This window comes from Lissotriton helveticus, chromosome 3_1, assembly GCF_964261635.1.
Source record: "Lissotriton helveticus chromosome 3_1, aLisHel1.1, whole genome shotgun sequence".
NCBI lineage: Eukaryota > Metazoa > Chordata > Amphibia > Caudata > Salamandridae > Lissotriton > Lissotriton helveticus.
In genome coordinates, this window is record NC_136061.1 from 1,749,001,384 (window position 1) to 1,749,016,934 (window position 15,551).

At 45.9% G+C, this 15,551-nt stretch overlaps 1 protein-coding gene across 1 annotated transcript in view; it reads left to right on the forward strand.

The window, feature by feature from the left end:
• Positions 1–1,583: 1,583 nt before the first annotated feature.
• The window catches only part of LOC144825114 (transmembrane protein 200A-like), a 63,323-nt gene continuing 49,355 nt past the window's right edge, over positions 1,584–15,551 (forward strand). The window contains exon 1 of the mRNA XM_078683996.1: positions 1,584–1,655. The gene's annotated coding sequence lies outside the window, so the exon portion shown is untranslated. The remainder of the gene's footprint in view (positions 1,656–15,551) is intronic.

Consider the following 15,551-nt stretch of genomic DNA (forward strand, 5'->3'; position numbering starts at 1 on the left):
GGAGGTGAGACAGGAGTCAGAGTAAAAAGATAAGATGGGAGGAGACATCAGAAAGAGATGGGATGGAGAAAGAGTGGAGAGAAGTAGAAACAGGTGGGGCGAGGAAGGAAAGCAAAACAGAGAAGGAGGAAGAGACAGGGTGGAGGAAGGAGTGCTGCAGAAGAGTTTGTGAGGACAGAGAATGAATGAGTGGGAAGCGAGACGGGCAGAGGCAAAAGCTAGGAAAGGAGAGTGAGGAGAGTTGAGAGGGGTCAGACTGAAATAGGAAAAGAAAGGGAATGAGTCCTGGCTTATAAAAGGGCAAGAAAGAAGCAGCGGGGCAAGGGGAAGAGATACAACAGAGAGTAGAAAGAACAGGGAAAAGAAGCCAAACAGAAACAAGAGAGGTGAAAGGCGACAGCCGGAGTGGGTGACTAGACAGGGGACAAAGGGAGAGGGTGAGGGGAAAAAAAGAGAGGAATCTGAGGACAGAAACAAGCGATAGAACTAATGAAGAGCGAAGATGCGGGGTGGGAGGCTGAACAGAGGGGAGAACCGGGAGGAAGAAAGATGGCGAGAGGAGGAAGAGAACCGAAGGAACACGGATGAGAAGAAGGGATGCTGCAAACAGGAAGAAAGAGCACCGAGGGGAGAGGAGGAGAGGAGAGATGGGAGAAGATGTAGGGGCTGATGGAGAAAAAAGAGAAGGGGCCAGAATAGGAGAACGTGACAAGGAGAGAGGACGAGGGGAGACAGGGAGGGGGATGCGACGGAAAGAAAGACACGTGGGGGAGAAACCGTAGAGAGAAGTCAGAAGCGAGGAGGGGTAAAAACAGTCCGGGTAAAGGCACTCCAGGAAGAGGAGACGAAGGAGAGGCAGAAGGGGAATGGGGCAAATGCAGGGGGTAAAAAGAGGCAGGCAGAGGGAGAGAAGGGACAGCCGAAGGGAAGGGAGATACCAGAAGAATGAAAGTTAGCAGAGGGAGACAATGTGAGAAGAGGGAGAACGTGAGAGGACAGAGCGAGAAAGAGGGCACGGAGGAAGATTAGAACAAGGACGGGGGCAGAGGAGGGGGAGAGAAAGGGATGAGGGAAGAGAGGGGAAAAGATTCAAAGAGTGAGGATGAAAAGGAACAAGCAGGGGGTGGTGAGGCCGAGAGAAGGAGGAGGTGCGGGGAGGGGGGTCCTGGGAAGGGACGTCCAAAACAGGGGAGGGGAGAGGAGGATAAGTTGTGGAGGAGGGAAGTGCGGGCCGGGAGAAGGAGGAGGAGCGGAGACCTCCGGGGTCTGAGAGAGGGATCGGAGAGTGTGCGAGCAGAGGCCGAGGTCAGGGCAGAGAGCAGAGGGCTGCAGCCGCGGAGAGGAGCCCGGAGCGCGGCAGAGAACCTACTCCGACCAACGAGGGGGTCGGGGCGGCCCCGAGGACTCCACGATCGAGCAGCAGCGCCAGCAAGGAGTGCGGGGCTGCCCAGCGAAGCCGGGGGCAGCGGCCACGACTCTCGCTCTCCGCCAGGGGTCGCTCTGGAGAGCTACGGAGGACGGGGACCCGCAGAGGGGAAACCCGGGTGCGCTGCAGCCGGAGACCCGCGGGAAGCAGAGCGAGACCCGGAGGAGGGACCGGGAGAGGGCGCCGGGCGCCCGGGCATGGATGGGTGCGAGCGGCGTCTGGAAACAGGGTAAACTGCACCGCAAGGGGCATGCGCGGCACATTTCAAAGGCATCACGGTGTGGATGTGTGTACATGTATCAATACGGCATGAGCTGCACTTTATTCACACTCACAGCACGCACAGCTACAAGTACATTTGCACAAATATATTATAATACATAATATTGATACAGCACAAAGCGCATGCATCTAAAACTCGTGCAACACATTAGTAACGCAGCGGAGAGCGCGTGGACAGCGATTTAATGATAGAGCTCAGAGGGCATGCACAGACAGCGCTATAGAGATAAAGCTCAGAGGGCATGCACAGCGCTATACAGATAAAGCTCAGAGGGCATGCACAGCGCTACATCGATAGAGCTCAGAGAGGGCATGCACAGCGCTATACAGATAAAGTTCAGAGTGTGCATGCACAGCGCTACATCGATAGAGCTCAGAGAGTGCATGTACAGCGCTATATCGATAGGCTCAGAGTGCCTTACAGCACTATGATATAACTCAGAGGGCTTGTACAGCGCTATACAGATAAAGTTCAGAGTGCATGTACAGCGCTACATCGACGGAGCTCAGAGAGTGCATGTGCAGCGCTACATCGACGGAGCTCAGAGAGTGCATGTGCAGCGCTACATCGATAGAGCTCAGAGAGTGCATGTACAGCACTACATCGATAGAGGTCAGAGAGTGCATGTACAGCGCTATATCGATAGAGCTCAGAGTGTGCATGCATAGCGCTACATCAATAGAGCTCAGAGAGTGCATGCACAGCGCTATATCGATAGAGTTCAGAGAGTGCATGTACAGCGCTACATCGATAGAGCTCAGAGAGTGCATGTACAGCGCTATATCGATAGGCTCAGAGTGCCTTACAGCACTATGATATAACTCAGAGGGCTTGTACAGCGCTATACAGATAAAGTTCAGAGTGCATGTACAGCGCTACATCGACGGAGCTCAGAGAGTGCATGTGCAGCGCTACATCGACGGAGCTCAGAGAGTGCATGTGCAGCGCTACATCGATAGGCTCAGAGTGCCTTACAGCACTATGATATAACTCAGAGGGCTTGTACAGCGCTAAACAGATAAAGTTCAGAGTGCATGTACAGCGCTACATCGACGGAGCTCAGAGAGTGCATGTGCAGCGCTACATCGATAGGCTCAGAGTGCCTTACAGCACTATGATATAACTCAGAGGGCTTGCACAGCGCTATACAGATAAAGTTCAGAGTGCATGTACAGCGCTACATCGACGGAGCTCAGAGAGTGCATGTGCAGCGCTACATCGATAGGCTCAGAGTGCCTTACAGCACTATGATATCACTCAGAGGGCATGTACAGCGCTATACAGATAAAGGTCAGAGTGCATGTACAGCGCTACATCGATAGAGCTCAGAGAGTGCATGTACAGCGCTACATCGATAGTCTCAGAGTGCCTTACATCGCTATGATATAACTCAGATGGCGTGTACAGCGCTATACATATAAAGCTCAGAGTGCATGTATGGTGCTAATTCGATAAAGCCCAGAATGCATGTACAGCGCTATGATTGAACTGAGAGTGAAAGTACAGCGCTACATCGAAAGGCTGAGGCCTGCACAACGCTACATGGACAAAGCTCAGTGTGCATGTACAGTACTGAATGCACAATAGACAGTCGTTAAGCGGGGGGTGTAGGAGTAACTGGCTTTTGACATAAACAACACTTCCGTCTGTCCAGCCGCTGAACAATACAGCTTTTGTGTGGCGCTGCAGCTCGCACCTTGCACCCGGGGCTATTTTTCCACCCTGTCTGGGTCTGTGCACCACGTGTGTCTCCCCGGGGGGCCTGGTCTGGTTTAAGTGCGGTGGAGGCAGCAGACCATGTATCCTGACGTGCTGCTGTTGTAGAGATTTTGTAGAGTGGCAACAGGTCTTTTCCCAGCGCTTCGGAGCTTGCTGCAGTTTTGTCCGTGCAAACGCGCAGGACTTCAAGAAGTAAAGGAGTGCAGTGCAGTGACAGTAGAAAACCATTGTGCTTTAGTGATTCTGTGTAAAAAAAAAACAAAAAAACCCCTCAAAATATCTTTACAATCAACAGGGCGAGTCACTGAAAATTAGAGTTCGTCAGCCAAGTAACACCATCTTTCAAAGAGGTTCAACAATCAAAGACCCCTTTCGCCCTAGTTGCTGGTCGGTGTTGGGTGTTTGACGTGTTTTTATAGTAGCGGACGTTCTGGTGTGGCCAGTAATGACACCATGCCCAAGAAACAATGAATTAACACCCATTACTATGGTAACAACAAAACATGTGGTCATCTAGGCACTACAACCCCAGAGTAGCCCTTCATTAGGGAATTTCATTCCAAAATCAGGAAACAGAAAGAAGCCCTGGGTATGCAAATTTACTCGAGCAAATTAGCGCAAGTGACTTCCATCACACTGTGACCCTTGCCTTGTCACATCACACGTTTGCCCCCTTATCACAGCCTGACCCCTCGACAACTACTGACTCCTCCTAAACTGAAAGGCTAGAGGGGGCAACGGGTGGAGTTTAGAGAACGTAAACAGAATTCTTAGAAGTTTGTTTACTTTTTTTTCCTGGCGCTGCCCTCATGATTTCTGAGACCAGGGGTAGAGAAGTACCAGGACCAAAGAGGAACCTAGGGGTAGCACAAAAAACAACTAGCAAAAGCAACAACTACCCCTTTCTACTTCTATTTGACACCTCAAGCCCTTTTAGCTTTAATGAATCCAAGAATGTTCTGATCATTAAAGCCATTGGGATAGTGGGAGCAGGACAGCCAATCAGATTCCTTGAAATGCAAAGGCTCTAAGCTTCCTGGTTTCCGGAAGTGCCGACCGGGACAGTATAGGAGGCAGCAGGCAGAGCATTCATGTGCTAACAACATTACGGGCCTTCACGCCGCTCATTAAGGCCAAATAACGTTAGTTATTGACTGGCGCTGCTGCTGGGAATACAATAATGTCATAATCTAAAGCCGCCGCCACTTTAAATGGACACTAGAAAAAGACAAATAGCACTCAATGATTTTCTGCAGCTGTGTGCAGTGTGCTTGTGTCCATTAGTACTGGAAGATTCACAGTCAGTGCATTCACGTGAGAGCCACTTTGGCTTTTCCGGAAGGCCCCTCCAAATAAAAAAAAAATATATACAATATTACTTCATTGAGCCATCTGAAGCTTGAGTGACATGGGGTTGGGCAGGTCGAGCTGATGTCATTTCCTGGAGAAGTGGGCATATTTACAAGTGCATGGTCAAGTTACAGTATTAATATCTCTTTAGGTTTTGTGGCAAGTCTGAGGCACTGTAGGCATTTTCAGCTAGTGCGGTCAGTTTCAAATTGTGGAAATTTTTTAGCAGTGTAGTTAATTTCACATATTGTGGACCTTTTCAGTGTGTGTGGGCAGATCCGACAAATGTGTTAAATTCCAGTTTCATTGCCTGCGCCAGTAACAGGCAACCTGGTTGGTTTCAGGCAGTGTGTTCAGTTTTAGTGTGGGTGGCCAAGTATTATAGTCGGTTTCAGGTGCAGTAAGACATTATGATTAGTAACTGGTACTGTGATTGCTCGAGGTATTCTGTCTAGTCTGTTGTAACATAACATTACATTAAAAAAAAAATCTTATAGTGGAATTGGTTTCACATGCATAGCTGGTTCCGGTATTGTGGTCAGTTTCATGTACTGTAGTTGCCTAAGGTGTATGGCCAGTTTCAGCCATTGTAGTGAGTTTCATGTTTTTATCTAGGTTCTGGGTATTACGATCAGGTATAGACAGTATGGTAAGTTTCAGGTCCCATTGTCAGCGTTTATGTATTGTAGTCGGGTTCAGGTACTCTGGTGAGTTTCATATGTTGCAGGCACATTCAGAAAATGCGTGTTCTTTCTGTTGTAGTTTTTTTCAAGGGTTGTGGTCAGTTTCAGATCGTACTCATGTTCAGGCATTGCAGTTAGTTTCACATACTGTGATCAGTTTCAGGTATTGTGGCTGATTTGAAGAACTGTGGTCCGTTTTATGTTGTGTAGTTAGTTTGATGCAGTCAGGTATGTTTCAGGTATTGTACCTGGGGGTCAGATATTCTAGTCGGTTTCAGGGACTGACAGGTTTGAGGTCAATTTTCTGTATCGTGATGGGTGGCAGGTATTCTTTCATGTCCTGTGGTTGGTTTCAGGTAATACTGCTGATTTCATGTATACTTTCATCAGTTTCAAACACAGTCCCTGGTTTCATGTATTGATGTACGTTTTAGGTGTTGTGGTCAGTTCGATGTATTGTGGTCATCTTCCGTCATTCTGATCAGCTGCAGGTATTGTAGTCGTGTAGTGGGTTTACATTTACAGTCTGTGGCCTATTTTAGGTATTGGTTAGGAGGTGTTGTGGTTGGTTACAGATGTTGAAGTCCCTTTCGGTTACTGTGTTCAGTTTCAGATACAGTGGTGGGTTTCAGGTCCTCTGGTGGGTTTCAGTTCTTGTGGTGGGTTTCAGGTAATGTTATTGGTTTCAGGTATATTTTTCTCAGCTTAAGGCCCAGTCCTTGGTTTCCTGTATTGATGTAAGTTTCTGATGCTTTCAGCTTCAGGTTTTGCGGTCAGTTTGATTTATTGCAGTAGACTTCTGGTACTCTGATCGGTGTAAGATAATGTAGTGGATTTCGTAGTCTGTGGTCTGTTTGAGGCACTGAGGTCAAGTCAAGTCAAACATGCCTTTAGTCGGCCAGAGCCAAAAAAGCACAAAGATACAAAAAAGTGGCAAAATAAAAAAAAAGTCGGCTCATACGTGTCTGAATACACTTTTAAAAAACACGGTACACAAACAAAGAACAATATAGCACAAAAACAACTTCTTTTGATAAACACATGATGCCAAAGCAGATATCAAAACGAGATGTGAGGCACACAATCATTGAACAACAAATAACTTGTGTGGTCAAATTCAAACTCCTCTTTATTTCGTGGTTGTAGGAACATAAAAGCACAGGATAAAATATTTAGATCTTCATAAAATTTAAATAACACTTTAAAAGCATCATACAACAGATAATCATTAAAATGCACAGTCTTCTCAATTTGATAGCAGCAGTGAAATAACTGAGAGCAGCAGTGCAAACATCGTGTGATTCTAAACTTTGCAGATAGATCAAGCCCTCTTTGTAAGAATTGAAGTACGTATGTAGTACGGCAGGGAGTAAGATGCGCAATCTAAGAGAGTCATATAAAGTGCAAAAGAACATAAAATGAACAGCTACACAGTCACAGGGGCAGCTGAAATGAACTATATTTAGTCTAAATCTAGTGAGATAAAATCTGTGTTTTGGTTTTGCTATCCAGTTTAGATAAGGATAACTTGTGTGGTAATGTGCTATTTTACAGTTTCGTGCTATGGGATTATAAAAATATTTTTAAATCATGTAGCGTATTATGCCCATAACATATTTATAATCATCCAGAAGTCTCATCCCTTTTCCTAATATAAAAAGATGGTCTAATAAAATGTAACATTGCATACCATATTTCTAGGGACCCTAACGTCTGCAGGAATATTAGTCCATTCTTATAATGCCTTACATTTTACTTGCACAATATCGGGGCTTAGAAGGAATGTCTCGTACCCGAGTAGAGAGTGCAAAATAAAGTAATGTGGCTAGTGCATTGCGTCGAAATGTTGTCACACCCACAGGGTAGTAAGTCCTGGTTCCAGACCCCTGGCATGGGAAAGGCGAGTTTAAAGTGCAATGTGTGTAGCCTAAAACTGGTGAGCCAATGGCGATGGGGAGGATTCATAATCCACTCTATGGTTATACCGAATGTTGTTGATACTTGTGACGTAGTTAACTATTGTTTCCTTTCCTTGGGCCAGTTCTAGGCGCGTATTCATACTGAGTTCCATGTATCATTCTTTGATGTGGAATTTGAAATCTGGCCTGATTGAGAGAGGGTTTTCATATAAGTCCATAAGACCCAAACTATTGAGCGAATCCTTCAAGTATAAGAGGCACGGGATTTGATCAGCCCCATCGAGTGACAGGCAGCGGACATGGATTCTGGATAGGCCAGCTTCAAGCGTACCCCAAATTCTGATCCAAAGTAGTAAATGGGCTAGCCCGATCAGGTCTTCCAGCATTCCAAGTTCCTCATGGCAAATTAAGGTGGCATGTCTCTAGGGACTGACAGCAGTTAAAGCGCTTTTCTGCATAATATAGGTGTGTATATATATATTTATATTTAGAGAGAGAGAGAGAATGCTAAGAGGGCCAAGCCGTTGCCAGAAAGCACTGTGAATAAGTTATTAGTTAAAATAAATGTATCACATACTCTATTCGATAAGTTGCACACGGTGTAAATAGGCTGTCACAAGATGTACAAAAAACTTTTGTTAAAATGTTTACAGTGTTTTTAAAAGTTGTATTTTTAAAAATAGGCCAATTGTACCTAGGGCAAACCATTTTGGTTGGTTTCCATTAAAAGGACAAATTCCTGATTCTATCAATTAAAGCCTACACTGGCTCCCAAGCAGCCGGTAGATTTGCCGATCCACCAATCGCAAATATTGACATATTTTCAGGTAGCAGGCACCTTGGAAAGAAGGCTCACTTCTTTTTATCCGCCTCCCCTTTCACTACATGCTAGAGGAGTCCCTTCTCTCCTCTCAAGCTGGGGCAACTCATTGCTGCAAGAAAGATTGTTGTTTAAATAAAAAGTATGGGAGCAGTTTTGATCGAATTGATACATCTTGGGAGCGTCATTCTCTAGCCCATTTCGAGCTCCCCTTTCTTGTGACATTCCAAGGGAAGGCCCTGGAGGAACAGGCCTTTATTTTCAATGATGCACACCACTACCCTGGGACTTCAGCAAATCAGCGAGGGGAGCAGTGGTGTAGCTGTTGGGGGGAGGGGGAGATTTGCCTCCAGCAGCACTTTTTTTGAGGGTGGTGCAGCTGCACTTCACCTCTTCACTTCACTTGCACCCCTGCTCTTACCTGCACTCACCGGCTGTTACTGGGTGGCAAACTTTGGGACCGCCCCGGGTGGCAAAAGTGCTAGCTACGCCACTGGAGGGGAGAGGGGCACAAATGTCTTTATTGGATCTACTTACACCCATGCACTTTGGGCATTTTTTACACAACTCCTCCTACATTAGAGCAGGAGCTTTGAACTCCACCATCCGCATAACCAGGAACTAGTGGGATTCTTTTAATACCGAACTCAAGATGAGCTGAAGGCAGTTGCGGCTGGCAGTGAACGATGGTGGAGTGGTGGCGGGGCAGGGACAAAATAAAAAATAAAAAAAATAAAAAATACCACTTACCTTTTCGCCGGCCACCACCTCTCCTCCATCTTGTTCAGCTTACTTCTTCTTTCAGTCCCGGCAGCAAGAAGCACCTGGCTTCCGGGTTCCCCTGAGCTAATCACAACGCTACAATGCAGCATTGTGATTGGTCTGAGCACCGTGGTAGCTGCTCAGATAGGGACAGGGAGGGTTTGCAAGTTCCTCACCAGGCTGTGTAATGCAGCCTTGTGGAGAACATGGAAAGTGCGCATGACTGTTTAGGTCCGGCCAAACAGTCATGTGCACTTAGGGAGTGTGCAAATCACTCATCCCGCATTGCCATCAGCCCCGCCTGCCCTAACCTAGCCCACAGCTACAAAAAATAAAATGATAATAACATTATATCATTTTATTTTTGCTCCTCTCCCTTAGTGGAGGAGCCGCCCTCTAGCTGGGCGCTTCCGCTCGGCAAGCGGATGGACTGCCACCCACAGGCAGACACTGAAACTGAGGTACATGGAAAGATTTCTTGAACTCAGGTTCTCCTAAAAACCCTGGTCAAGGTTGGAAGGGTTTCCTCTTATCCACTCCTCCGTAGTCTGAGTCCCAAACCTCACACCACTCGTCCTTTCAACAGTTCATCATTTTCGGCCCGCACTGCCCATTGATATCTCAGTGCATGTGACTCTCCCTTAGAATTCAATATATTTCTACAGATGAGGCCTTTGCTCCAACAGCGCCCTGGACCTTGCTAGTGGCGGTTAATAAAATGAACAAGCATTGGCATAGCCAATAGGTCTCGCTTTTGGGACCTTATAAGTGGTTAGCCATGCAACAGTTGATGTTGTTGCACCAAGGATATTGTGCTGGATAACTAAACACTTATAAGGTCCCAAAAGCGAGAACTATTGTTCTTTATAGAGGTCAAGCGCATCACCCTCCAGCCAAGGCAGTCCAGTGTCCTGAGAGACGTGAAGAACCTGTGCAATCTCTCTCTTTGTTTGTCTCATATTCTCATTCTACCTTCCCTTTGGGAACTTTCACTGTGGCAGTGTCAATACAATTCATTGCTGCCAGAGTATGGTCCTTAGCGGGAGTCGGGTTCTATCATCACGACATCTGAACTTCCTGGTGTTCAGGTGAGTGGCTGCTGACAGCATGACTCATGAAATCATGGTGAAGACACAACAAGTAGAACAGTTGTTCAATATCACATGTATGCTCCCACCTAATGCACAAATAAACTAAATGCTGTATAGACTGCCCAGAATTTCAAATAAAGATAAAAAAATCACAGTACTTCACAATACCCCATACATCAATGGTAGTCATTACTCTCACTACAATTCTATCTTTTTGAAGGGGGAGCAATGAATACAGGCATAGCAGCTGTAAACACAATATAATATCAGAACTTGGCCCCTGGGAATCACACCACAGTAAAGAATGCAAAGTTCCCATGTGTACAAAGTTCTGATGCTCTCAAAGCTCTAGTGATCGTGAATATTAGTGGGTACATCGAACATCCTATAAGCAGAAAAGACAAATTGGCAGTGCATTAGAGTATGGATGCAGTCTCGAGAGTTTGCAATCAAGTGCTACTTGTGAAGCTCTAAAGATGTCGATACTTTTAATCTGAATGGAGGAAAATGAAACCTCCTTAACAAAACGGAAGACAATGTAGCTTTTAGCTTACTTTAAAAGGGTGTTTGCAAACTTTAACGTACCTGAACATTGGATTTAGTTAACAACAGTAACAGGGTAGTGGCATCCTACCATCCTGTGAGTCATGGCCCCCATACACTCAGGCACTTGGAAACTCCCATGGTGCATGCTGCACCCCAAATAATACAAATCACCTGCCAGGGGTTGGTTAAGCACAAAGGATGGGGCGACCTATGGAGGTCGCCCTTTCAGGTCCCACTCAAGGCGGGACCCTGAGACACCTGGCTTTCAATGTGAAGGCTCCCTAAGAATTAGGGGCCCTGTAGACTGTAACCAAAGCAGAAATTACGTACAAGTGTACCCCTACTGCACAGCTTCCAGGTAATCACACCCTAAAAGACTCTAACATGTCTTACTTGTAGAAATGCGAATTACACCCGCAATATACAACTCGTCAAAGAAAACGCTTCACGGATTAGGGGTATTTGGGTGTAATTGACATGTACGACAGTCATAGGATTTTCTCTCATAGAACATCGCACACATTACATCTCCATGGGAAATCTCCCTGAGCAGTAATGTCATCTTGGGTGCATCCCCAAAGCTGCCAGAAGCCTGTTTGCACTTAACATGATGAACTAGTCTGTAGGTTAAATCGCAACATAAGTGAAGTTGGTAAAAAGACAGTGTTGGTTAAGAGAGTGTCGAAGGCGAGTTACATTAATAGTTTATGTCCTAAATAGCCTTCAGACAACCTGTGGCTGTATATCCTTCACCTGAGAAGGGAATGAATCAGCTAAGGAAAACAAAATACTAATCATTTCAGTTGCATCTGGCCTAGATTTTTTCAGGTACATTAATATTTGAGTAATGCGATGCAAATGTGTGATCTAATAACATTTCAGATGAAGGAAACGCGTTTTAGAAGGTTCAAACGGAGACCTTCGCATACCTCCACAGGGTACGTCTAAGTCGGAGGCAGAAGGGGAAATTTCGAGCCCAGATGCCTGAAGTCAGCATATAAATTACACAAGGGGCGATCTCTGGCCACCCGGTAATTCATTGCCAATTTCCTGTGAAGCTTGACATAACCTGGACTGCACGCGGAGCACATGGAAGAGATGCAACCCCTTGCATGTACACACACACATTGATAGAGTGGAGGGGTCGAGTTAAAATTAAAAGTAAAGCGCGGGTGCCGCGATGCTAGCAAAAGTTATGAAATAGTTTTTTTTTCTATTTCTTTACTTTTGCAGCAATCTTGGCACCGGCGCTTTATGTTTAACCATGAGTAAAGCGCCGGTGTCACGATTGCTGCAAAAGTAAAGAAATAGAAAAAAACATCTATTTCTTTACTTTTGCTACAATCGCGACACCAGCGCTTCACTCATAGTTAAAGGTAAAGCGCCAGTGCCGCGATTGCTGCCAAAATAAAGAAATAGGAATAAACATCTATTTATTTACTTTAGCTATAATTGTGGCACCTGCGCTTTACTTTTAATTTGCCGCGATTATAGCAAAAGTAAAGAAATAGATGTTTTTTTCTATTTCTTTACATTTGCAGCAATCGGTGTCCCGTGAAAGTGATCGCGATCAACGGAGGAAAGACAGATGGCGGCTGCGTACGTGCACGCTCACATGCACGCAAGCTTTAGGCCACCAAAAGCCTGTGGCAGCACTTGAAAAACCCACCTACTAAATGTCACGCAGAGCAGCGCATGCTCTGGCTCAGGCGAGACCTAAAAAGGAAAGCACACAAAAGTGATGGATGGAATGCTTGAATTAATCTCCCCCACTGATATTTACTCAGGCCGCATCCCAATCTATTGGTATTTTGCTCATCATGTCACTTCAGTTTGCACCCAGCTATATAATATAATAGTAATAATCCAACCGAACTGGCAAGCAAGGTCCTCCCTCAACCGGAACACAAACAACCCAGGACCGGTTCCGCCCTTGTTATGGGCTCAACAGCCGGGTAAAGTTTGGTTCTAGTGACAGATTGTGACAGATTGTGCACACAACCCATGTATGGGCGGTTTAATAAAGTATACAAAAGAGATGGATGGAATGCTTGAATTTAATAAAATGAGGCAGTAGTCTCTTTTCACAGGTCAGTCCTTGGCTCGCCACTTCAAGGCAGTGACTTGTCCCTGAACACACACCTCAGCATCTCCTTCCGGTCACCTGAATCCCCCACAACATAGCTCCGTCAGACTGGTTACATGTTGTTTGTAGGAGAGGAGGTATTGCTGTGTGTCAGCAGGGGAGTGAGATGTAAATCGGAGGCCAAGGTAGGGTGCCTATAGGGTGCTTAAAGCAGTGACTACAGCAGGTTAAAAACTATTAGAAGCACTTTAACCCCTTGCGTGCGACGGCTGGCCGCCAGCCGTCCGACGTCACGGTGGGCGTGTGCGGAGGACGGCCGGGGGCCATCCGAACCACACCCACGCCATAAATCACCCGCACCGCGGCGGAATTTCCGCCGCGGTTAAAGGGTTAAACTGAATTACTGGAGCAAAGGTAGAGGGGCTTTGCTTTTTGCAGGCCCTTCAAGCTGACAATTTTTGTTGCCCCTCTGTAAATTGGCCCAGCTCACCCATGCCAGAAGCCGGCCCAGCCTGTAGAACTGGGCAAGATGCTCCAAACAAAGCTCCAGAACTGGACCAGATATCCCAAATGTCAGGTCTGTAAACAACGACAAAAAGAGCTCCCAGTGACCACATAGATATTGACACTGCCCGCTACAGGTGAGGGAGGGGAGAAAGGGGGGCTCTCACTGACCATAGAGACATATACGACAGCAAGAAACAGATCCACTCAGAATATAGAGTCATGTACACTAACAGCCAGGAAGAAGCTTTAAACTGACCATATGGTCCAATAGGCACTGAAAGTAGGCCTACAGGGGGCTGCAGCACCCCCAATATAACCATGGTGGAGTGTAGACTGTGAAAGAGCAATAAAGATGTCTTTAAATTTTTTTTTTTTTTATCTTCTCACAGATGTAAAATGTCAGGCGATATCTTCTGACCAATTGCTGCTTCTTCTTTTAACATTGAGACTGATGTCTTCTTTTCTTTCTGACTGAATAGTGAGGGGATTTTGGAAAGTGAACAATATGACATTCTTATTGGGGTGCAGGGAGTGTGAAAGTAAAGGCTGTAGGCGTAGGAGGTCAGTTTTCTCACACACAAGAAAACTTAAATATCTGTAAATGTACTAATATTTCAAATTATCAGCAGTTAAGTACGCACAAATGAAGCACTTTCCTTGTAACTCTGATACCTGTAAATGAACAGTACTAATATTTCAAAATATCAGCAATTAAAAAAGCACTTATAAAGAACTTTCTTTTGTAATTTTGAAGGGTGATGGAAACAAAGATTTTAATAGGATCAAAACAAAGCAAGACACTTTACCTGGTGAGGTACAAATGATAAATATTCGCAGAATCCTGATTTCCACATATTCTCCTTTGTCAGCCGTATAGTTTTATCAGTGAAACTATATGTCTGTGTAAAGTTGGAGGCCATTTCAATGGAATATGTGCTGTCTGTAAATGGCAATGTGCTACCACAGCATGCTTTGATAACATATTCGAAACTGTGGGGCATATTAGCAAGCTGAAGTATCGCCGCTTTTTCAGCGAATTGTGCCGAGAAAGCGGCGATACTTCCAGTGCCCTATTAACAAGGGCATGCTAACGCCTGCCTCAAGCCCACTTTGCATGTCAGCGAGAAACATCGCTAATGACATGCAAAGTGGGCGTTCCCACGTCCAACCACATGTAAAATGTGGTTGGAGGTGGGAACACCCCATTTCCAAGGCAGGCGTTGGGAGAAGAAGACCTGCGATAAACTCGTTTATCGCAGGTCTCCCAACGCCTGCTCTGACCAGGTGTTAAGGCATTGATAACATGGGGGTGTGGATCATAACGCTGAATCCACCCCCCCATATAATCAAGGCACACATTAGCGCCTGAAAACAACGTTTGTTTTCATGCGCTAATGTTCCATATCGCCGACTATTGCCGGATTTAATTTCGCCTACGTGTTGTGCATTGATAATTACGCGCTAACACGGCGGAAAAATCCGGCGATAGCCGGCGATATGGAAATGTGCGATGTGCGTTATATAACGCACATCTAGATAAAATGCCCCTGTGTTCTTTAAAATGCACCATCGTCTATTTATACTTTAGAGAGCTCAGCATTGACAGCTAGAGAGTGGCCTCTTCAGGGGTGTAGTTATAAGTGGTGCAGCCAGTGCAGTGGCACCGGGGCCCAAAGGGACGCTCCCTGCCCTCTATTACCTGCACTTTGCTTAAGAGCTTCTGCTGTACAGATTAGTTCCCCATGTCCTGCCTGGGGCCTTTCTCTTTTTTTTTTACTCTCTAAGGGGGTCAGGATGGGGTGGCGAAGAAGATCTGCGCAGCACCGCACCTGTAACGAGATAATGGAGAGATAGGGGGGGGATAGGGGATAGGGGATAGCGGTAGAAGAAAGACTACAATGGTTATGGGGAAAGTAGACGGTTACAAATACAGGGGAGAAGATATAGGAGAAGGGTGGGATGGTGTAAGGGATAAAGGAAAGAGGAGGTGTGTAAGAGAAGAATGGAGAGATGCTGTGTGAATTGAGGGATACAGATGAGAATGGAAGGATGCAAGGGAGAATGGAGAGCAAACGAAGAGGGTGGTAAGATACAGAAAATGATGGGGATATACTAGAGAGGAGATGGAAGACGAGCACAGAGAGATGGAAGGGAGAATACACAGACAGAGAACACAAAAACGGAAGAATGGGGAAATACTGGTAGTGGGGGAAAAAAGAGGAGGGTTTAGAGATACACTGGAGAATTGCAAACTGCATGCCTGGGAGAGGTGGAGAGAAAGTGGAGGGGGTAATATAGGAGAAATGGGAGGAGAGGAGAATAGAGAGTAATGACAGAATAGAAAGAGGAGAGAATGGGA